This window comes from Notamacropus eugenii, chromosome 1, assembly GCF_028372415.1.
Source record: "Notamacropus eugenii isolate mMacEug1 chromosome 1, mMacEug1.pri_v2, whole genome shotgun sequence".
Classification (NCBI taxonomy): domain Eukaryota; kingdom Metazoa; phylum Chordata; class Mammalia; order Diprotodontia; family Macropodidae; genus Notamacropus; species Notamacropus eugenii.
This window is the reverse complement of record NC_092872.1, coordinates 225,153,796-225,178,662: the sequence shown is the minus strand read 5'-3', so window position 1 is coordinate 225,178,662 and position 24,867 is coordinate 225,153,796.

The window sequence follows — 24,867 nt, the reverse complement described above, 5'->3', positions numbered from 1 at the left end:
TTTCCACTCCCAATGATCTTTTGTAGCTAGACTGGTTAGGACGTAATAACATTAAAAATGCTACACTGAATCAGAGCATTCAGATTACTGTTCTAATAGAGTTATCAAAATATATTTTTGTGGAAGAACATCTTAGAAGTTATCTTGAAAATTCCTACCTCCCACTTAGTAATATGTTATGACTCTATCTCAGAAATAGATTTTTAATTTTTTTAATTTTTAAAAATTATTTACATCCTGCCGCATCTTGTAGAAGACAGAGTTCCACACGCCTCCTTCCCACTGTTTAAAACACTCAATTGTCTCTGGAATTAACATGAAAAATAATTTTGACAGATGCCCTTGTGATAAACCCCTATTAAGGTTTCCTTGGAGAAAGAATCACAATATAGTAATTAAAGAATTATTAAAGTAATTGTCATAAATTATATCTATTTTAAATTATAAAATGGCTTAACCTCTTACAAAAAATGTGTTACAGAAATTTGATAAGCAAAGAAATAAGAGCATCACAGTCTTCTTGTAGTAAATGATTATGATTCCCCAGAAGGATTTTCCCCCAATTAGGTGAGTGCTTCCAAGAAGGAACATAAATTACTCATTTCCCTTTATCAGAAAATTAGGCTTATTATTATTTCATTACTTTATCATTAATGATTCTTAGAATATTTGGCTCAGTATAGGACATTTCAAAGATGAAGTGCCAGCCAAGATACTAAGCAGACAAAAATGGAGGGGTAAAAATGTGTGTGTGGTGGGGCAAAGGAGGTACACAGGTGAAGTGAGATGAATGAATTCATAAGGAATGACACACAGCCTTAGGATTTTATTCAGGTAGATTGGTGGACTTTGCAAAATCAAACTAGAATAGAGGATGGATTGTCCTTCCTGTTCTAAGGATAGAATGATTGCCAAAAATAGTTATGTCTATAAAATGGTAATCCCCTAGTGGTTTTAGTCCTACCCACTTCACAATTTTACTATGTGTGTGAGCATATGAGAAAAGCACTTTCGAAATCTTAAAAATTCTCTGTAACTGTTATCGTTTCATTATCATTAATTATTTATACCCTACAAAAACAAAATCCCAACAATTGAGTAAAACCACCAAGAACCTTATTATTAGTGAAAATACAAAGTGTGCATGTGATAAATATATGAAGATTTTTTACAATAAAATTAATTTAGACAAGAGGTATCTGAAGTAGATAATTTCAAATAAAATTTAACATTTTATTTTTCAAATGAGGAAATGTCTTTCTTCCACCCCATTTCCTGCCCTTCCCCATTGAGAAAGTAAGGGGAAAAATATCCCTGTTAGAAACATGTTTAGTAAAATATCTACATTATATTGACCATGGCAAAATAAATAAAGTCTCAATGGGGAATCAGATTCCATTAAGGCTCTGCCAGGAGGCAGTTAACCTAGTTCTGGATTTGTGATTGGTCATTGTGATGATCAGTGATCTCAAGCTTTTCCAAATTGATCTTCATTTCCATGTTGTCCTTATTGTATAAATTATTCTCCTGATCCTGGTCATTTCACTCTGCATCAGTTCATGTAAGTCTTTCCCAGATTCTCTGAAATCTTTCTGTTCATAATTTCTTCCAGCATAATAGTATCCTACATTTTTTATATACCTCAATTTATCCAGTCATTCATCAGTTTGTGGGTAACCTCTAATTCTTTTCTGCCACAAATAGAAAATATTTCAGATATTTGTTTAAAAACATATGCCCTTTTCCCCTTTCCTTAATCTATTTAAAATGACATTTCTGGGTCTAGAGGTATGCACAATTTAATAGCTTTTGGAGCATAGTTTCAAATTGATTTCCAGAATGTCTGGATCAGTTGATATTTCTACCAACAGTTCATTAATGTACCTGTTTTCCACAGACCCTCCAATATTTATCGTTTTCCTTTTTTTTTTTTTTTTTTTTTTTTTTGTCATCCTTACCCATTTGAGGTTTGTGAGGTAGAGTTTCAGGGCTGATTTGATTTGCGTTTCTCTAGTTACTAGGAGTTTAGAGCATGTTTCATCTGTTTATTGAGAGGTTGGATTTCTTCCCCTGGAAACTGCTTATTCATATTATTTGACCATTTCAATTGGTCAAATATCTTATTGATATCAAATATTGATATCTTATTCTGATAACTTTGAATCACACCCTAAATATATTTGAAATGAGACCCTTACTTGGAGAAACTTGCTACATTTTTTTTCTCATTTTCTCATGTACCTGCTAATTTTAGCAGCATTGGTTTTATTTGTGCAAAAGCTTAAAATTTTATGGAATTAAAATTCTCCGTATCACCTTCAGTTTTTCTCTTGCTTAATCCCCAAGTCACTGATTTGACAGTTAATTTCTTATTTGTCCTCTAATTTGTTTCTGATGGTACCCTTTATTCTTTAGTCATGCATTATTTACATTGTATCTTTGTATAAATTGTGAGATGTTGGTCTAGACCTATATTCTGCCAGATTTAAAATATTTTTAAAGTAAATGTTTTAGTAATTTAATACAATATAGTAGTGAGTGGGGTGAGGGCTATCTATAAAATAATCCCTCATTCTACCAAACCACACTTCAGACTTTCACTATAACCATGTTAGAAGTATCCTTTGCCCTATTCTGCTTCAATTTCTTTTTTTTTTTTATTGTCTTCTTTCATTAAACTATAAGCATATTGAGGGTAGGAACTATTTTTCTTTTCACTTATAGTTGAATTTTCAGTACTTAGTACAGTGCTTAGCAGATAGCAATCATTTAATACATGCTTGCTAATTCATTGTTTTAAAAAAAGATTCACTAGTGCCTGCTTTTTATAATAATAGTAAAAATATTCATTTTTTATTAACACCATTCCTCACCCTTGAGTGGAAAGAACAGTGGGCAAAAGAAATGGTTTCAGATTCTGTCTGTGTCATGGATAAGTTTAAGAGGTATATGTCTGTGTGCATGCATGCATGCACATGTGTGTACATGTATATTATGTGTTTCACTGATGTAAATTATGTGTATCCACATATGTCTGTGTATATGTGGCTTACAGGTAGACAAGGCTACATATCTCTAGATTTCCTCCCCTCACCCTTTTTTCTGGAGAGATTTTGATTCTTGTCAGGATAGGAAAGAAGAGGTTAGAGTCAGAGGCTGACTATTTTGCTCTCCTTGGGAGTATTGAGTTCGAATAGTATCTATCTACTGCCTTAGCTATTATTAATCTAGAAAATATATTTTTTGAATTCAGATCATGCTCCTGATTTCTGTTCTTTAATATGAAAGTAGTGCACCAAGCTATATTTTTCCAGTGTTAGACTCTCCATCCCACAAAATTCTCCCTCTATGATGATTGCGCATAGAGAATAGCAAATAAACCCATTTATCCAAGGCAATATCAAAACAGAAATCAAAGAAGGTATGTGTGTACATGTTTATGTATATATGTTTATATATGCCTGTGTATGTATATTGATATTCTAGACAATACAGAGTGAATGAGTTCCTCAATGAGAATGAGATAGCAGCTCAACTGAGAGAGAGAGAGAGAGAGAGAGAGAGAGAGAGAGAGAGAGAGAGAGAGACAGACAGACAGAGAGAGAGACAGAGAGAGAGACAGTGAGAGAGACAGAGAGACAGAGACAGACAGAGACAGACAGAGAGACAGTCTCATTCTCACTCAAGGGGAAATTCCAAGGAAGTCTCCAATGCAGTAAGATGAGAATAGATATATGATCAAGTTCTTAGCTCCTTTACTTCTTAGTTTCTTCCCAGAATCTTTTTCTCCATTCAAGGAACTAGAAAGCATATGGAAAGATCAGCATATCAATTTTTTTTTCTATAAAGCTCAAAGCCAGAAGATCAGGATCTCACTTCCCCCAAGCTCTTACCAACCAACCCTACCACACTCCCAGACATGGAGCATTCAACAATCAGTCTCCACCAATGAAGACAGTCTTATGCTAATCAGTTTTGAGGTTTCAGTTACATAACATTTTTTCCTTTTTTTAATGTGATTAAGTTATTTAAATTCTCTGAGCCCTAGTTTATTTGTCAGTTAAATGGGGATAGAGAAAGCTCTTTAAAATTTGCCAAGTGTATGTGTGCTATTATTACTTTCACAGACGTAACTAAAACCCTAAAAAGAAATTTGGGCTATCATATCTCCTCCATTGATTTTAAATTATTATTTTTCTTCCTACCACTAAGTGTTCTTTTTGCTTGTCATGTTCTCATCATGCTTTTCCAAGTCTCTTACTATATATGTAATAGATTTGGAATAAATGCTTGTTGAGTGATTGGATGAATTTTCCTTAAAGATCTATTCTTACTTGTTTTATTTTTCTGTACTTTCTTTTTTGGATTTCTCATTTAAGTACAAATCTTCCAATATTTTGTCAATGCAAATGAACTCCAAATCTAGAGGCCTAGTTCCACGCTTTCTTCTGAACTCTAGAATTGAATATTGAACTTAACACTAGGAGAACTCCATATGCATACGTAATTGGCACCTCAAACCATATGTTTGAAACAAACCGTAACATCTTTTCCCCTAAACCTGTCTTTGCTTCAGACCACTATTTGTGTTTGGGATGGTATAATTCATTTGACCTGTCATATTTTTAATATAAGATTCTTTTTTACTCTTTCCTTTTCCTGATAAATTCATCTTCACATCTGCTTTTTTTTTTATACGTAGATCAAATCTTTACTTTTCTTGCCCAAAATTCTCCATTTGCTCCCTATCATTTCCTAAGAAAGATTCAAACGCCTTTGTTTGTCACTTCTGGCCCTTGACAACCTCATTCCATTCCCTTTAAATATTGATCACACTTTGCTCACCTCCATGCATTTGACACCCTATGAATCTGGATCGCTCTCTGCCACCTGAGTATACTCTGTGCTCACGTGGCTCCATATCTTATGCCTAGAACATCATCCACCTTCCTCTTCTTTCGAACTTCAGAGAACAATTTGGTCTTTATACTCTCTAACATACTTACTATGTAACACTTTGTATTATACTTGCCCATAGTGGTATCCTTTCTATACTATTCCATAATCTCTTTGAAGTCAAGGCTTATATTTTCGTTAAATTGTCGATATCCTCAATACCTCTCACAGGATTCTATGGACAGTAAGTATTTCTAAGGTACCTTTTGTATAAAAAATTTAAACATGTCATCTGCAATCATATTTACATGCTAAATTTACTTTAGGATAAGCTTTGTTCACACACAGTGAAAAGATAAAACATGATTGAAAATTGGCTCCGTGAAACATCTGTCACCTGGTTGCTATCATTTGTTGATTAGTCTCACCACATTCAAATTAGGTTAGAGACATACAATCTGAGGATTTTAGGAGATTAATGTGGGGAGAAGAATGGTAGTCTTGAGAATATAATACAATATTTCTTTGGGGTACAAGACAAGACTTCAATCAGTCTTTGAGACTAAGATACAGGAAAAGGGAAAGTGAACTGGGCATGTTGTTACCTTATGAATTTTGGCTTCATGTGAGACTAAGGAAGTTATTTAACAAGTTTAGGCTCTAAGAGGATATTCAAAATAAAGATGAAAAGAAGGCAGCATGATATAGACTGTAATATAAACAAATAGAGACAAAGAGACAAGATGGATAAATAGGTGTAGAATCAGAGGTCCAGCATCTGATTCTTGCTTCTCTTTGATTCTTTGATTAACTTACTATGTGTCTTTGGCCATGTCATGAACTGTTTATGTCTCTATGTCATCTATAAAATGAAGAGTTTGCACAAGATAACCTCCAGGGTCACGTACAAGACCCAATCCTTGATCTTATGATACCTTGAAAATGGTCATATCACTGTACTATAAATGTAGGATATGATAAATTAATGTCAAAAACATGTACTTATATAATTTTTGTCTATTTTAATAAAAATGTTTAATTACTACTGTCAAGATCTCTATTTAATGAGATTTTCTAGTCACAGGAGAGATGAGTTGATTTGTAAGAACTATTATCTCTACTATTCTAAAACTATTTCTGAGGCTTATGTATTTAGTCTTTCATAAGCAACTAAACCATATTATAGATAACTATAACAACTATATATGTATATTCATGTATATTTGTGTGCGCATATAAATTTAGCTTATCTATCTCTTCTCTCTGTCTGTCTCTGTCTGCCTCTGTCTGTCTCTATCTCTATCTCTCTGTTTCTTTCTCTTTCTCTCTCTCTCAACATATAGTTTTTCAGGGAAAACTAAGACCTCTGGTGTGAGAACTGCAAAGCCCTTTTCAGATCTGCTTTCCCCCTTTAGTGTTTACTAGCCATCCGTCACCTGTGACTCTCCAAAAATATGTAGTATGTGCATCAGCCACACCCTGGTAAACTCTTTCCATAGAAGGGCTAAACCAAGTAGAGGGTAACCAAGGGGCCTCAAATCCATAAGTGAGTCAGGGGGTCTGTGTGCTACACGCATGTGAAAATTCCTTTGGTGGTATAGGAGGTTATAATCAATTTTTCAATTTGTTCCAATGGGCTATGAAGGTTGAAAACTACAACATTCTTAACAGACCATCATCAACAAATGCTGAAGCCTCAAGTTGAAATTAATCCCTTTCTAGCTGAACTTCCAACTGAAAAAGAAGAGATTTTTGAATGCTGTTTGGCTCCTCTTGTATGGTAAAGCACCTGATACTGACTATTCTAGCTGAGATTTACAAGGTAGGGGCTCCACTGGTCATACAAAAGCTGAGTGAAATTTTCCATATTATTTGGCAAGAAGAGTTATCCCCCAAGAGTTCAAGGATGTTTCATACCTATAAAGGTAAAGGACATAGATTGTCCTATATCACTCACAGTCATATTGGCACGATTCTTACCAGAATCCTCTTTAATAGTCTGACCCTTCATCTGAAAGATGATCATCTCTCTGTGAGCATAGTGTGACTTCAGAAAGGCCTGAGGAAAGGCTGATATGGTGTTTGCTGCCTGACAACTCCAAGAGAAATAGCAGGAGCATAATAGATCAGTCCACAGTGTTCATCGATCTGACCAAGGCCTTTGATCATGTCAGTCATAGGGGGTTGTGAAAAATCACAGCAGCATTTGGTTTGTTTAGGGAAGTTCATCAGTAGTATGCCAGTTCCATGATGGTATGCTTGCACAGGTTCTGGATAGTGGACAACACTCTCAGGCTTTCCGAGTCACCAATGGAGTGAAGCAAGACTGTGTGCTTACTCATATATTTTTCTAACATTATGTTTTCAGAAATATTGTCAGATGCTCTTGATCATAAAAAAAAAAAAACAAAAACAGACCATCAAAGCCAGCTACTATATTGATGGTAAATTATTTAACTTGAAAAATCTATAATCCAGGACTAAAGTTGAGGGATAGTTGGTGGGTGATTTTTCCTTCACAGATGATTGTGCATTCAATGAGGCACCTGAGCCTGAGACTCAATAAAATATGAGATGATTCTCTGTCATTTGTGGTAATTTTGGCCTAACAACTAATACCAAGAAAACAGAGGTTTTCCACCACATCATACATGGAATCATTGGTACCGACAAATGGAAAAATTCTAAATGCTGTGGATATGTTAATTTGCTTTGGCAGTATCTTGTCCAGGGAAGTAAACATGGATGATGAGATTGTTGTATTACCTGACCTAGCTCAGCATTAGGGAGGCTCTGAAGGAAAGTGTGAAAGAGAAGAGGTATTAGGCTACTTACCAAGTGGAAGATCCACAGAGCTGATGCATTGACTTCACTGTTGTATGCCTATGAAACTGGGCAGTTTCCCAGCTCTGAGCCAGGAAACTGAAATGCTTCCATTTGAATTCTTAGGAAGATTCTGAAGATCACCTGGCAAGATAAGGTATTGGACACTGAGATTCTTTCTCAAGCTGAACTGTCAAGAATTCAAATTCTATGACAGAGAGGACAACTTTGATGAACGGGCCATATTTTTAGGATGCCAAATGGATGGTTTTCTAAAAGACTATTTTAGGAAAACTCACACAAAGCAAGCATTCACATGAATGCCAGAAGTGATAAAAGCACACTCCCAAGGCTTCTCTGAAGATCTTTGGAATCACTTATGAAACATGGGAGATGCTGGCATAGGACTGTCTGGCATGGCATGCACACTTCAAAGAAAGTCTTGTGCTCTATGAGGAAAACTGAATTGCAGTAGCTCAAAAATGTGAGATGCACAAATTTAGAAATATCTCTACTCCAAATGTTTATATGGACTACTTGTACCAAACCTGTGGTGGAACTTTTTGATCTTGTATCGTTCTGGTCAGACACACTGTACCTTGATTCCAACATAGTGATGTCATTTTGGTCCTCTTTGAGCACAAAAGACCACAATGGACTCTGTGTGTGTGTGTGTGTGTGTGTGTGTGTGTTTATACAAAGCAGCATTGCAGTCTAAGTGAAACTTAGAGTGAAGTAAAACACATTCCCATTCCCAACCACAAAGGTAATAATGCCAGGGTAAAATGATACACTCACACAAGAGGATTCCAGTGATGCAATCACAGTGGTTCTGAATTCCAGAAACTAGACCTGTGTTACTTGTCTTCCAGAAACTGGAAATGCAATAATACAAACATAAACACATTGCTACTAAAAGTAGCCCCACTATTCTTTCTCCTAAAAAGTTTCAGTACTTGTCTCCACTGTACAACCAAAATGTCAGCATGATGAAGGTCAGAGGAAATAACTTTAGTGCTGTCCCTTGATGTAGTGCAAACATTTTGGTGTTAGCAATTTTGTCACTGCCCTAGGCAGTATATAAAGAAAGAGTTTTTTAATTGATAAGTTCTGGATAGATAGTTGAAAATAAATTCCACTGGGCACTCTGTAGACAAGCATAGAAGAATAAAAGGATAAGAAATGTGAAAAATCATTTTCTTAGTGCTTAAATTGTCCCGACTAATCCTATTAATTCTAATTCAGTGCTTCACACATATTAAACATTTAAATGTTTGTCAAATTTTCGAATGATTCTGACAATACATGTCATTTCATTCATTAATTCAAAAATATCCATTTAAGTACTACCATGTTCAAAGAAAACTACTCATTTCAGTCATGTATGACAGTACATAAATATATATATATATATATAAATAAAAAGAAATTTTCTTGCCATTTTAATATGATTAATGAATATGGTAAAATTAACTATGAGTTCAGTAAAAGAAAAAAAATCTAGAAATTCCAAATAGAGGTAAATGTTAGTTGTTAACATATGTACTGAAATTTTAATGTAATTTGCTTTGCCACCACTTTTTAATTAGAATTCAAACAAATATTTAAGTAGAATTAAACAATTAAATGAACAATTTTGATTTCTGTGACATTATTTTCCTCTGGTAATCAATGCAGATTTGATTAATTGACAAAGTCTAATTGAATAGTACTTGCAATTTATAAATGTTAAAATCAGAGGTTATATTCTCATTAATTGAGTAAACGGGATGGAGATTCAGAGTAATATCTGAGAAAATATAATCATCTGATGTACTGAGGCCTATTTATACTTGACTGTTTTTTTGACATCAGGTAATGAAGGTCAGGTGTAGTCTCCCTCCCTCCCTCTCTCTCTATCTCTGTTTCTCTGCCTCTCTTTCTATCTATCTATATGTATGTATGTAGGTATGTACGTATGTGTGTGTACATGTATTTAGCACCATGGCTTATCACTGAAAGTTTTCACTTGCATAATGATTTCATTTGAAATATGTTTGTTTGTTTTTCCTTACTGGTGATGTGACAAGAGGTTCATGCTACAGATTAAAGGAAATGAAAACTCTATCACAGAAACCAATCAGATAACTTCTGTGAGCCTAGAGTGTTCTCATTTAGGCTACAATGTCTATTCTGTTTCTGTTTTAACATAATATTTGAGCTTCATTATTAAGTTCATTTACATTACTATGGAAGTCAGTATAATAATAGAATAAATTATTTTGAATATTTTGAATGTAAGACACTAAAGACTCCAAGGCAGCTTTGATGATTAAAATTGATTATAACAGCTAAATGTTGACAATATAATACATTCTCCAATTATTTCTCTGAATATTGAAATTCATAGTGCTTCCCCCCCAACTAGTCCTAGTACCATTCTTTGATTTCTAAAAGAAAAACAAATTTTTAATATGTAACCAGTCTTCTTCTGACCAACGTAGAAGACAAGGAAGAAAAGATGGATAACTAAATAATTAGGATAGCTAGATAAAAATTAGCATTTTCATTTCACTTTTATTATCATCATAATAGCTCAAATTTCTATATGCACTTTACAGTTTTCCCAGGACTTCTCCATTAGCAGCAGGTAGGTAGGACAAATATTACTAACTTAATTTTACAGATGAGAAAACTGAGGCTGAGAGAAGTTAGTTGAAATAAACCAAAGTATTTTCCAAGTTTCTGTCTCTCTGTGTAAGTCTTGCACACACACATTCTTGCACATACACTTGTACGTTGTACATATGGACACACATACACATACTCACCCACATTTTACATACGTATTTCCTTTTCTCTATTTCTGACCTGAGAATTTCCAGCCTTCTTATTCATACATAGTGTTTAAAGAAGTCACAGCACTGTGTTGATTGGAACTGATGGCAGTGTATGCTTCCTAATGTCAACCAGGCCCTCATTGCTGTGTGACCTTTAAAAAAAAATTATCCTTGAAATATTCATCATAACTCTCCCAAGTCTTCTCTCTTCCCAAGCCTCCCCCAACAATTATCACCTCTTTTCTCTTCTCTTTGCATATGTCATCTGAGCTCTCGCTTTATTACAAAGAATGCAGTTCAGCAATATGATCTTTCCCAATTCCATTTTCACCCCAAAAAAGGTCTTTACCACGATTACCTACCTGTCCCCTTTCCCTTCTCTCAAATGACATAGTTGCCTCATTCTTTGATGAAAGATCTTCTTTCTAAATGTGCCCTTGATCTTATCCTCTCCCATATCTTCAAAGACCTTGTTGCTTAAATCATTTTCACTATTTCATCTTCAATTATTCTTCTCTAAGACCTAATATTCCCAGATTCCCCTCTAATAAACAAAACAGAAAAAACAACCATTTCCTGATGTTATGGAACTCCTCCATTGCTCTGCCAAAATTTGAAAAAAGAATACTTCCAGAAACTTGCTTTTTCCACTCCTCATCACCCAACCAATCAGTTGATGAGTCAATCAATAAGCATTTATTAAGTGCTTGTGTACGAGGCACTGTTCCAGGTATTGTTAGGGACAGCGTATTCAAATAAAAAGAATGAAACAATCTCTGTTCTGAGGACCTTTGCATCCTAATAGGGGACATGAGTAAACATATACACATACACACACACATGTACACACATATGAAGAGAGAGACAGAGGAGAGAGAGAGAGAGAGAGAGAGAGAGAGAGAGAGAGAGAGAGAGAGAGAGAGAGAGAGAGCGTGTATGTGTTCTGAGAGTAGGGACAACCAGGAAAGGCTTTGATTGGTGATGTTTAAGCTACATTGGAGAGAAGAAGTGGAATTTTACAAGGCAAAGATAAGGAAGGAGTAATTTACAGGTATGAAAAATGGTCAGTGCAAAGACAGTAAGAAGAAAGATGTAGTACAACGTATGAGGAAACAGGTCAACTTAGCCAGATAAGAGTACAAGAAAGGGAGAAAAGGATTTAAAATGAAGCTGAAGAGACAGACTGAGGTCAGGTTGTGAAGGGTTTTTACAAACTAAACAGAGGAGTTTATGTTTGATCATAGAGTAATATGTAGTGGGCAATTGAAGTTTACTGAGTAGAAGAATGCTGTTAAGGAATATGTCACATACACTATGGAAGATGGACTGGAGTAGGGAGATTCTTTAAACATAATAATTACTTGGCTTTTGTAATACTTCAGAGGATGAATGATGATGGCCTAGATGAAAGGTGTTAGCTATGGGAGTGAAAATAGGAGAAATAAACTCTAGAGATACTGTGGAGATAGGAACTACATGATTTAGCTGGATATACACATCTAAGAGTCATCTGCTTAGAGAAAATAAACTCATAGGACTTGATGAGGTCAGAGTGAAGAAAAGAGAAGAGAGCTACATAGAACCTTGAGGTATACTCATCATTTTAGGGTGTCATATAGATTATGATTTAGAAAAGGACATTTGGAAGGGGCAGGCAGATATGAGAACTAAGAAAGAATAGTGCCATATCATTTCAGAGAGGTGAATATATTCATGAGAGTATGGTAGGAAGTATCAAATGAGGATGAAAGATCAAAGAAGATGAAGTCTGAGAAACAAAAAACATCAGATGAGATCACTCATAATTGTAGAGAGAGCAGTTTCAGTTGAGTGATGAGTTCACAAAATAGATCACCTGGAGTTGATGAACAACTAGAGGGAGAAGTGAAGGCAACATTGTCTTTATTTTCCTCACCCTCACTGGAACGTTCAGTACCATGGACTTCATTCTCCTTGAAACACTCTTCTCACTTTTGTTACATGTCATGTATTACTCTCCTGAATTATCCAGTTTTCTGACTTCTTCCTTGACAGACTCCTCTGTCTTCTAAGACTGGGCCTCCACCAAGACTTGTCCTCCACTCTCCTTCTTGTCTTTCCGTATTCTCTTTCTTATCAATGGTTAATCATTTTCATGACTTCAAATATTACCACTAAGCAGAAGTCTCCCAAATCTGGATTCCCCATCTTTAGCTTTCTTGCAAACTGCAGCCATGCATTTTCAATTGCCTTTTGAATAGGCACACCTGCATGTACTGCTATCACTGGGAAGAAAATATGTCTAAGTGAAGAAATTAACATCCTCCCATAACCTATTATTCTTCCTATGGTTTTTCCTCCTTTGGAATATATTTTTCAGGCTTTGAAAAATCAGTTTTATTTTATATTTCTTTCTTCCCGTTCATTAGTATTCAATCTATTGTCAATTTTAACACCTGCAATAATAACGACATCACTTCCTTCTTCTCCCAAACCTATTCCCAATTCATGTCAACTCCCACCTTAGTTTAGGCCAACATGGTCTCTCACTGTACTATGGTTATAACCTCCAATCTGGCCCTCTTGCCTCTATTCTTTCCTCTCTTTAATCCACTATTTTTACTATTGCCAGAGTGATCTTGCCAATCTATATTATAATCATAGCATTCACCTACTCAAAAAGAAAAAAAAATACTTCAGTGGTTCTCCATTGTTTACTAATTTTTTTTAAGAATCTTCCTTATTCTTTCAATGTATAGCTCTGGCCTTCTCACTCTCATAACATCTACCATAACCCAGCCTATAACCTCTCATAGAATTCTATTTGGATATCCTAAGCACTTATCACAAATTATATTATTGTGTTTATTTCCCTTAGATTTTAATATATTGTAGTTCAGGACTGTGTCTTGTTTCATCTCTGTGTGCTCAAAATCTACCATAGTTATTGAACATAATGTTTACAAAATTGTAAACTAAGTGACTTGTCTAAGTTCACAAGGCCACCTAGGGATGGATCTGGGAATAACCTGTCTGTGGATTTAATGCACACTTCTCTTTGTCCTATACTGTAATTCTTCTCTGTTTAATATTAATCATGTAATTTTAAAAGATTTTCCCTTAACAGATATTCAGGGCATACATACCACCTGTTATATATTTATGTATTCAGCTCAATACAAAGCCCTGTGAAGCTAGAAAATAATATAAAATAGGGTCTGTGTCATTAAGGAGTTCCTAGGCAAAAAATACAAACACATACATACGCACCCCAATACTCCAATAACTTCAAGATTCCATGACTCAAATATGTATATATGCATATGTATATATACATATATGATTCTAGCATACATATATGTATTTTCAATTTTCTTTCCACCAATCAGTGACACATTTTACCTTCACATTAAATATTTGTCTAGATTAATTTTCTTTTTGAGGACATAAGCTTATCCTCAGTGATGATTGTCTATCTTCTCATTTATTGTTCATAGTTCATATAGGAGAGTGGGAAATTTTCTTTGACAAAAACACTTTATGTTTCAGTGTTTGTTTTTTTTTGTTTTTTGGGTTTTTTTGGACTAAAGAGCTCATTTGGTCATTAGGGGAAATAACTTGCCCAGAAATCACATCATCTCCAGTACATTCCACTTTCTACTTGAAATCTCCTTTTCTTAATCCAGACCACTTTACTGTTTAGCAACTCATGGGGTAGAGTTCTCCCCTGGAGAGCTATGTGTCCTAAAAGGAAGTGTTCTCCATCTGTGCCTATTTCAAGTCAGAAAGTACAATTAGTTACGCTTCTGTGCCCTGTGCCATGCTGCTCTCAAGGTATTCTGTAGTTCTTCCTGGAGTGACAATAAATATTACTCACATTTCCTTGTGATATGCCCAGAAGCTCTGGTGAATTTAATCTTCATGAGGGACATTACTGTTACAGGACATCAGCCTGGCTAGAAAGTCCTGTCTTTCTTATCACAGATCTCTCTAAGATGCTGAGAGGAAATTGCCTGGGCATATACTACTGTATTTTCACAGAAATTACTTTTGGGGACCTGACAAAGTAAATTTTGGTTAGTGGTTTTCTTTCAAAGTCATTTAGCTCCTTTGCTATGGGAATCCATGTGTAAATCAATTAATGGGTTGGTAGTTTCTTCCAGAAATCGAGTATATGCTGCGGTTGGTTGGCATTTTGTTGATGGGGAGTTTCCGGTGGAGGAAGGAGGAAATGTATATTGAGCACAGGAGAGAAACATGGACAAATGAAGTTGATCTAGGCCTTCAGATTTCTAAATATGGCAGTGCTACTCACCACATGCTCAAGATCCAAACTTGGGGGAGAGCTGATGGATTTTGGCTGCCAAAATTGCTTCTATTCCCAAAGAGTGTGCTTCAAATGTAACACATCAGATGCTTTGCATCTGAAATGGAGCCTGTGCTAAAATTCACGCTTGAAATGTATGCACTGCATTAGAGTCTCTCTGAAAGAATGACTATAATTTTTTAGAAAGAGGCAAGACATCTGAAAGCAATAAATTTGTTACTCGCCATAGGAAAAGATCATAAAAAGGAAGTCACTTACTAAGCAAAAGGCTTTGGGAAAAGATGGCAAAAATAATCTTCACTAGGAAAGGGCCAACTGCAGATATAAATATCAGATATATTAATTGATTATGAGATAAAATATAATAGAAACATAAACCGAGCAGGCTTTGTTTAATCCTTTACAACAGCATAAATCAACTGTTATCTGATTAGCCAATTTTGTGTGAGTAGATGTATTACCAAAGGAATTTGCAGTTTTTATCTTCAACTCTACCTAGACCTGGGTGTAGTCAACTTTACTGAACAGATTAATCTGGTGATAAAATAGAGTTTTGAGACTTTTTGCCAAGCTGTCCCAGGTCCTCCTTTAACCTCTGCCTGCACAAATCTGTTAATTTTCCATTAATTGTCATGGCTGGTGGTAGAGTGGGGGCAGGGGGATTGTGGTTTTGCACCAACTCTTGAATTTGGAGGAAGTTTGACAAAAACCAGACCACACATAAGTTTTAAAGGAATGAGTAACACAAATGTAGCAGTGATTTGAAGAAGTGTCAGGTCCCAACCATTTCTTCCTCATAAGGAAATAACTATAACCCATCTCCACATATTAGAGTAACTATTGAGCTTCCTTCAGCATATGAAGTTTGACAGTCAGGAGGCCAGCTTATTCCCCGGGGGCACCACTACCCCTCTACTGAGCTCAGGCATAGAGTCAGGTGACTCCTTGTCCTATGGGGCTAATATGGCCATCACACCCTGGATACCTCCCAGCCTAGCTAAGTTGGGAAACAGAACTGGGATAATTAGTACAGTAACTGATCCCTTTAAGCTCTAGACCTCCATGTCAGCATGAGTAGAGATTTGGAAACAGATGAGGGAGAAAAAGCACCATTTTGTCCTACTACCAAGTGGTAGGCTCCAAGAGGATACTGACCATGAATCAACCTATTTCTTTCCACTTGTAACCAGTTCAAGACTATACATCATTGCAGAAGGGTAATTTGGACTGAGGTGAAATTAAGACTGAAGACTTTGGGACCTGAAAGTTCCATGTCTCCTAGAGTCTTATGATCTCCAGCCTTATTTCTCCTGGGATATTTTGTGAGTAGGCATTTGATCAATGTTAGCTTGTACAATTGTCATAAGCTCAAATTTCCTTGTTTTGTGAGACTTCTGTCCCAATCTTATCTATGTAAATAACAGATATCAGAGCCTGGGCTTAGGGAGATACTTGGGAGAATGGGGTAGGATAGAAGAGAAGGGTCTGAGCTAAAACCTCCTCTGGCTAGTCAAGCATTTCCATTATTAAAACGACATATAAATCACTCTGATTTCATCCTGTAAATAATAACAGTATTCCCACTAACTGGCATTATTCCAACACTATACAAAGCATTTTACATAATTGTCACACTGAAGTCTTACAAAAATTCTATAAGTGTTATCTCCAGGCAATCAAGCCAAATATAGCCAATAGATGCAATTAGGCAAGGCCACAGGGATGGTCTTGCTGGAGATGGGTACTTATCTGCTCCACCTGGAACAGTAGTAACACTTCTATAATCTGCATCCCAAACCTTTCAGACTCAATGACTCTTTGCTAACTTTGCTTAGGAAGGAACCTCCCTCACCCTAATTCTGAAGAAGATGACTTTCATGACTTGGGATTAGAGAAATGATAGTGGGTACAAAAATGTTGAATCTCTCCTCTTCTGTGATCTCATTTAGTAAAAATTACTAGTTAAATATAAAACTACCAAGTAGTTCCTGGGAATGAGGTCTTTTCTGGCCATGACCTATTTTTTTTTCATCTCTTTCAGGCTGGGGAAAATGTGCATTTTTCGTCTCTGATCTCTTGCTTAATATAAATAGTAACTTGCTGCTATAAATAGTAACTAATTGCAGAGGTGGACACATTCAGGAAAATTATGGACTATGGAGACTAGGAAAGTAGCTCGTATTTGACTCAATAATACTTTGTGGAGACTGGCCTATATTTGTTCTTGGATGAATGCATGCTGTTGTGAGTTTATGCAAACAACAGATGATATGAACTGGGAGGCATGCAAAACTTATAAATAACCCTTTAATTCAATCCTGGGACTGTTTTGTTTCTTTTGTCACTGTATTGTGCCAAGATATTTCTTAGTATTCCTGTCCATCTGAATTCCATATTCAGCCCACCTATTCAAGCTATAACTTTGCAACTAGAACTGTACTCCCCAAGAACATAGTCTCATGACTTTGGGACTATGTAAATCTTAATAAGTCCCACTCACTGATTTTGGGCTTGGGATCTTTGGAACTTCAATAGTCCTTTCTTGGATTTCTAGGAATTTGAAGAGGGGAAATAAGGGTCTTTTTTCCCCTCCAGCCAAAAGTGACAACAGCATCTACAAGCCCAGGGCTTTGAGAGCATGTGCTTACCTAGTCAAGACTGAAACTAAGACTCAAGTTCCTGGCTGTTCTCTTCTGTTTTAACTTTCATTCCCTGGGACCAAAACACCAAACAACAGTACTGAAAAATGGATACTTGCAACCTTTTTTATCTCAGAGTTTATGGGTCACTGAATTAATATCAGTTGTGCAATGGAAGATATTTCTTGTAACTACAACACCCATCTCAGAGATGACAGTGGACAGCCTTCATAGGGTTATGTCTGTACAGAAAATAAATGAATGGATATTTTTTCAACATAGCCTTTCCTAAGCACTTACTACATACCAAGGATTAGAGAAGTAAGAAGAAACATGAGACATTCCCTGACCTCAAGAGTCTTGCATTCTAATTGGGGGAGAAAATAGTATCATAGAGTGGTGACCAGAGAAGTGTTGTTTTTTGTTTGTTTTGTTTTTTTGTTTTGTTTTGTTTGTTTCTGGAAAATCAGAAAGAGGGTGGTTAAAAATAGGACAATCCATTGGGATAACCTTTTCAAAGACAATACTGGTTTTCTTTGGGAAGTAGGAGAAAGCGATGTGGGAGTATACACATGGAAGCAGGGTGAAAGATATCAAGACTGAAGATCATGATGCATGACTCAGGAAATTCACAGCTGAGTGTCATGGCCCCTCCTGGGCACAGTCTCTGGAAGTCCAGTTTGAAAAATGGAAAACAATGTCCACTTGTGTAGTGAAGATAAAGCCAAAGTGAAATTTGTGTTTAGTGGCTCCACAAAGTTGCTTTTACCTCCACAGAAAGTGTTAAATATTATTTTGTACTTTAAACATTTTCTCTTGTACTTTATAAAGGACTTTTTAAGTATATTTTTTGCATTGGAGGAAAAGAATAGTTATGTTGCACCAGATATCTATTTTGCATATTAAGTGCCACTTCTAGAAGGTCTTGTTAATTCTTTTTTTTTTCTTGATAAAACCTTAGGAACCAGACAAACCTAACCTTTTTTTTTTTGCAGGGAGGGGGGGGAAGGAGGGTGCATTGTTCTCTGTGATTCTATTTTGGAGTGGCTATATGATAAGCTAGAGACAATAAGAAAAGCCTAAATTCCTCTTTGGGTTTGGGCTCCAACCAGGACAAACCTGGATTCAAATGAGTCCAGAATGTAAGTTCCTTCTAGAAAGTGGGCCATGGATAATATAGTTTTTATATGGGAATTCATTGTAGTAGGATTTTTACCTATGTCTTATATGTAGGAATAGGAAATGGATCTGTGATTTCATCGATGTATAGGGGACTCTGAATTTAGTAAACTCCCTCTGCAGCATAGGTGAATACCTTCTCTGCAAATGCTCAGTCTCATAGCATTGTCTTTGATATTGAGAGGTTAAATGAGTTGCCTAGAATCACACGCTGGGTAAGACATGACCCCATGGATTCCCAGCTCCATGGTCAACTTTCAGTTCATTCTGCTCTGCTGTCTCTTCATGTTATAAATAGACATAGAAAAATATGCCATGTATTTATACATAATAGAAACACATATGTAATATGCGCACATCTTTTAGATATATCTGTAGATGCATAGACATATGTATATATGTATGTTTTATACGTAGAAAGTACTTTTATATATACAAGGTACTTCACAGTGTTTACTCAGCAGTAAGATTTTTGGGACACTATATATAAATATATATTAAAATATTTTATTAAAATTTTTAAAAAATCCAAAGGGAAAAAGAAAGAAAAAATAACACAAATCATAAAAGAAGGGATATTCCCTTAAAAATTCAACCAACTTTGGGGATTTTTGTTTATTATACACCTACCACATGCAATTATGTACAAGAGGAAGATATTGGGGATACAAACCCATTTATGAAATAGCCCCCGACCTTAAGTAAGAAGTCCCATCATGTTCTGGTTAGAGCTGGATCCACAGAGTTTAAGATGTATTTCTGACACTTTAAAGAGAAGTCACTTATCTTTAAGTCCTCTCTGAGCCTAACTGTTCAAGACTGGATGATGAATTGAAGATATATTCCAACTTGTACTGGAAGGTAGAGCTTCCTCTTGACGTTTCCTATATAAAGGAAATCACAAATCCTGACCTTTTCCCTAACCTCCTCCTCTAAAAGTATGTACTTTCTGTGGACATAAAATCAAAACAAGAATTTATCAGGGAGCATGTACAAAGTAGCAAAGTCTTTTCATGAAAAATGATGAATTTTACAATAATAAAGAAGAAACCATAGTGAGAGTCTGAAGGAAAGAAAACAGATTCCCACTAAAAAAACAAAGTCCCTTCAATAAGCAGACATCTCTTACACATTAATGTTAATTCCCAGTCCTGAATGTGAGGGTTTCTCTCAAGCATATAATTTTTGGATGACATGGATAATGATGATAACTAATGCATTTATATCACTATGATCTAAAGTTGTCTTCCTACTGTAATCTCTTATAGTTACAGTCCTTTTTCTCCTTCTGTAAGGCTCATTGCTTCCAGCAGGATGTCCTAGTTCTGTTTCTCTCTTAAATATCTTTATAACTATCCAGCAGGAAGATAGGTGGAGTACTGGGATAGAGCACTGGGTTGGGATTGGAGTCAGAAAGACCAGAAAAACCAGAGTTCAAATCTGACTTCAGACACTTTGTAGCACAAAATTGGATAAATAAAAATGGCAAATCATTCTAGTTAATATCTTTGCCAAGAAAACCCCATGGACAGTTGGTCAATGGGATCATAAAGAGTTGGACACGACTAAATAATAGCTGTCCATTGACCAGGAAAGACAAAGAAAATGAAAATAAATAAATAAAAACCCCAGGGAAATTAAAAAAAAAAATGAAACGTTTTTTTTTGGTCAGTTGCTATAGTCTTCATCACTGAAGGGGAAACAGCTCAAGAATTCTCCTCTAAAAGTAGTTACAGATCTCCCTCTATTGCACCCAGTTGAAGAGTCATATAATACAAATCCAAAGATGTTTTCTTACTAGGTTATTTTCTTCTACTACCTCCTTCTTTTTCCCTCTATTGGGGAAGTGTCTGGATATACACTAGTCCCAGATCAGAACTCTCTCATTGTGTTCCACTTTCAAGAGAGTTCCTTACACGAACTTCAAATTCAGAGTTTAGACACACAAACCTCTTTTTTCTTTTTTTATCCTGCTTCATCTGGGATGACTGTCCCCTACAATAGGGAACACTCCCCAGTAGAGCCAATATAGCAGTTCACTTTCTTGCAGATTAGCTTTTAAAACCATGCACAGGATTCTTTAAATAAACAAGTTTCCTAATATCTGCTAGTTAACATCCATGCCTAACATAAGGGCTGAACTTCAAGCAATTTTTAGGTATTTGTGCCCACAGGCTATCTCCCAAGTTAGCTCTTTGGGGGGGAGGGAGTGCTTTGCCAAGCAGGTGGTTTAGTCTTTGATGTTCATTCACTACTTAATTCCATCCATGCATAAAAATTACCTCTGAAGCCCTTTCCTACTCTGCAATTTTGAGATTCTGTGATAATAGCCTAAATATCACAGTTATTCCATTGGGTTAGATGATAAAGAAAAGGGGAGATGGGCTATCCTCTACAACAAACACAATAACCCTTATACTGCGTTCTGGATTTCTGGGGGACCCTACTTCAACGCTCTATCAGTCTTCCTTCTCAGGTCAGTGGTAGCACTAAGACTTTTGTCATCATGTATTCTTCCATTCCTCAAAGTGCTGCTGTTTGCTTTAAAAGGTGAAAATTGGGAAATCTGATAAAGAAGCCATTGAAATTTGTTCATAGTATTGATATGTGAATGAGAATGGCCTAACCTCTGAGGCACCCTTGTTCTCTTAAAAAATATTTCATCATTAGCTTTCCTTGCCTTACTTTTCTTTTCTAAGATAATGGAGTCATTGTGTCGATATAAATTTTAGGGCTCATATCATGAAATAAGAGAGCTGATAGGGACCTCAGGGATTATACTATCCAATTTAAACCTGAATGATAATCCTGTTTTCAGTATAACTGAAAGTGGTCAGTCAGACTCTGCTGAGCTATGTGCCTCCAGTGATAAAATCCCACTATTCTTTATGCCACCCATTTCACTTCTAGAGAGCCTTCACTCATCAAAACAGAGTGAGCCAAATTTTTCTCTCTTCAACATTTACTTATGCTCTAAATAAATATATAAACATCAACGATATTATCTTTTGTTTTTATACTGCCTAGTTCTGCCCTCTAATACCAAGCAAAATCATTCTAATCTACTCCCAATAATATTTGAACCTGGTAATCTAACACATGCTTGAAAATAACCATCATGCCCCACCTAAACTGTTGCTTCATCAGGTTTCTCTTATTTCTACCATTATATTGATCTATGTGTTCAAGTTAATTTGTTTCTTGTTCACACTAAGTTTTTAGTTCAGTAAAAACCTCAGGATTTTTCATATTATTTTCTAGCCAAATCTCCCCATACATTTCTTGTGAAGTTGATTTTTGAACCCATGTCTGATTATATGTGTGTATATATATATATATATGTCCCTAATAAATTTAACATTACTAGATTTAGCCAAAATGTCTAACCTATGGAGATATTTTTTGATACTGATTTTGTCATCCAACCTGTTATTTTTCCCTCTCAGTTTTCCATCCCCTGAAAATTTGGTCAGTATGCCATTTCAGTCAAGAACAATAATGCTGAAGACCAAAGATCAAAGGACAACTCCTTGGGTTACTATTTGAAATAAGAGGGGAAGGGAAGGGAATAGACACTCATATAGTACCTTCTATGTGGCAGACACTAGGTTAAGTGCTTTGTAATCCTGGGAGGTAGGTACCATTGTTGTATTCATTTTATAGTCGAAGAAACTTAGGCAAATGAGAATATAACTTGCCCAGGGTTACACCTCCAATAAGTTTGTTTTAGCCCTGTTTGAACTCATGCCTTCTTGACTCCAGGCCCAGTGTTCTATCCACTATGCCACCTAACTGCCCCAGATGTGTGTGTTCATCCTTCATTACTAAAGAAGACCATGCCATCAGAGAAATAATGACATGACTTGCACTTGTCTTTGTTCTGAGTGAGGGAGGGCTGTGCAGGTCACCAGCCTCACTTCTCCTCCAGAGCCATCTGAATCCAGTGACCAGATATTCATCAGGATGACTGGAGATGACTCAGGATGAGGCAATTGGGGTTAAGTGACTTGTCCAAGGTCACACAGCTAGTGAGAGTCACGTGTCTGAGGTGAGATTCGAACTCAAGTCCTCCTGACTCCTGTACTGGTGCTCTATCTCCTGCCCCACCTAGTTGCCCTAACTGCCCCAGATATCCATAAAATAAAAAACATAGTAATCAATTTTACACTAGATTTGTGGTGAAATAGTGATCCATCAACAAATACTTTTTAAGTGCATGCTAGGTGCCAGTCACTGTGTGAATCACTAGGAATATTAAAAAAAAAAAAAAAAAAAAAACAGAAACATCATCGTCATCAGCAACACAAACCCTTGCCTTAAAAGAGGTTACACTTTCATGGAGGGACATGTGTCTATTTGTGCTTGGTATTCCAGTACGATAGAAGGCAATAAATATTTATTAAGCACCTACTATGTGCCAGGCACTATGTTAATTGCTAGGATTACAAATAAGACAAGACATCCCTTGACCTCAAGGAACTTACTACCTAATAGAGAAGACCTCATACAAAAGGAAGCTAAAAATGGGTACCTTCTTTCAGCCTCCTCAACCATCACCCCATCTGCCTACCTCTCACTGCATAAGGATGGTAAAGGCGAATATAGGGAGTGCAGTAAGTGGAAAATAAAGAGCTCCCTGGACTCTGAGTCCCCTTTAAATGGAGGCTTTGGGAGAAGTTTTTTTGATCTATCTTTAAACCCTCTGATCAGAGGGATACAACCAACTGAGGGTACTGATGAGGTGTGAGAATCAAAGATAATGAAATCTCCATGACAATGAACTTCCTGGTCATGAACTTTTTCCTAGGAAGTGAGGGGAAGATAATAAAGATGGAGTCAAATCAAAGGAGCCTATTTAGCATTCCAGTATCCTTACAGTATGTCTAAGTTGTTAAATGTTTATGGAATTAGATATGGTACAGTACACACACACACACACACACACACACACACACACACGCACACACACACACACACATACACACACACACACACACACACACACACACACACCAGAACTTATAAGAGAAACATAGCATAAATAGGTGATCTAACTTTAAAGCAGTGTATGGCACAAGTAGTCGGGTAAATGGGAGGTGGAAAGGAAGAAGATAGATGTGGTTTCCATCTTATTGGAAGTCAATATTTCTGATAATCTGAGTTTGGGAAGGAAAGGCACAAAGGCAGAGAAATCAGAGGTAACATTGCACATCTATCCATCACAGACAGGAACAACAAGAAGGACAAGGTAACTGTCTCATAGTGTACATAGAAGGCAGTAACTTGTAAGAAGATTGGAAAGGAAGCCAAGTTCCAAACAGTGAAGATCTATATATCTATATCTATGTCCATAATAATAAATATATACACATGTAACATGTGTATACATGAACATACACATTCACATATATACACATATACATTTTATATATATGAAAATTCTTGTGCACACATACATATATGCATGTGTGTCATGTGTATACATACACAATGCTATATGTGTACGTACATATGTGTGCATGTGCATATGTGTATGTGTGTATAAATTCTGGGAGTGAGATGGAGTCATTGAAATTTCTTGAGTTGGGGTTGGGGAGGGGGGATCAATCTTATATTTTAGAACATCAGTTTGGCAACTGGATGGAGAATTTAAATAAAAAGAGTCTCGAGACAGAGAAACCAATTAAAATGCTATCACAATCATCCAGGGGAGAGATGCTGAAAGCCTAAAGTAGGATGGTTTCTGTGTGAATGGAGAGAAGAGGATTTATATAAGAAATCCTTTTAAAAAAAGAGATTACAAGATCTGGCAACTAATTGGGTATATGGAATGAGGGAAAGAGGGGAGTCAAGAATAACACAAAAGTCTCAAACCTGGGGCTCTGGGGGGATTATAATCATTTTGAGAATAATTGATCCATTAATACTGTTTGATCAGTGAACCAGTACATAATCAATCTAACTCTGCTATGATCCAGTACCAGGGGTGGGGAACCTTTCACTATTATATTATTATAATGTATTATTATTGTTATTTCAACCTTTTACTGAAGGGATTTATTTTGAAGTTTGGATTCAGTTAAAGAGCTGTAATTGAGCACCTAAAGGACCACATGTGACCTTGAGACTGCAGGTTCCTTACTCCTTTACCATGTTTGAATAAGATAAGTTGAAGTACTAATCAACCGTACTTTGCTAAAATCCA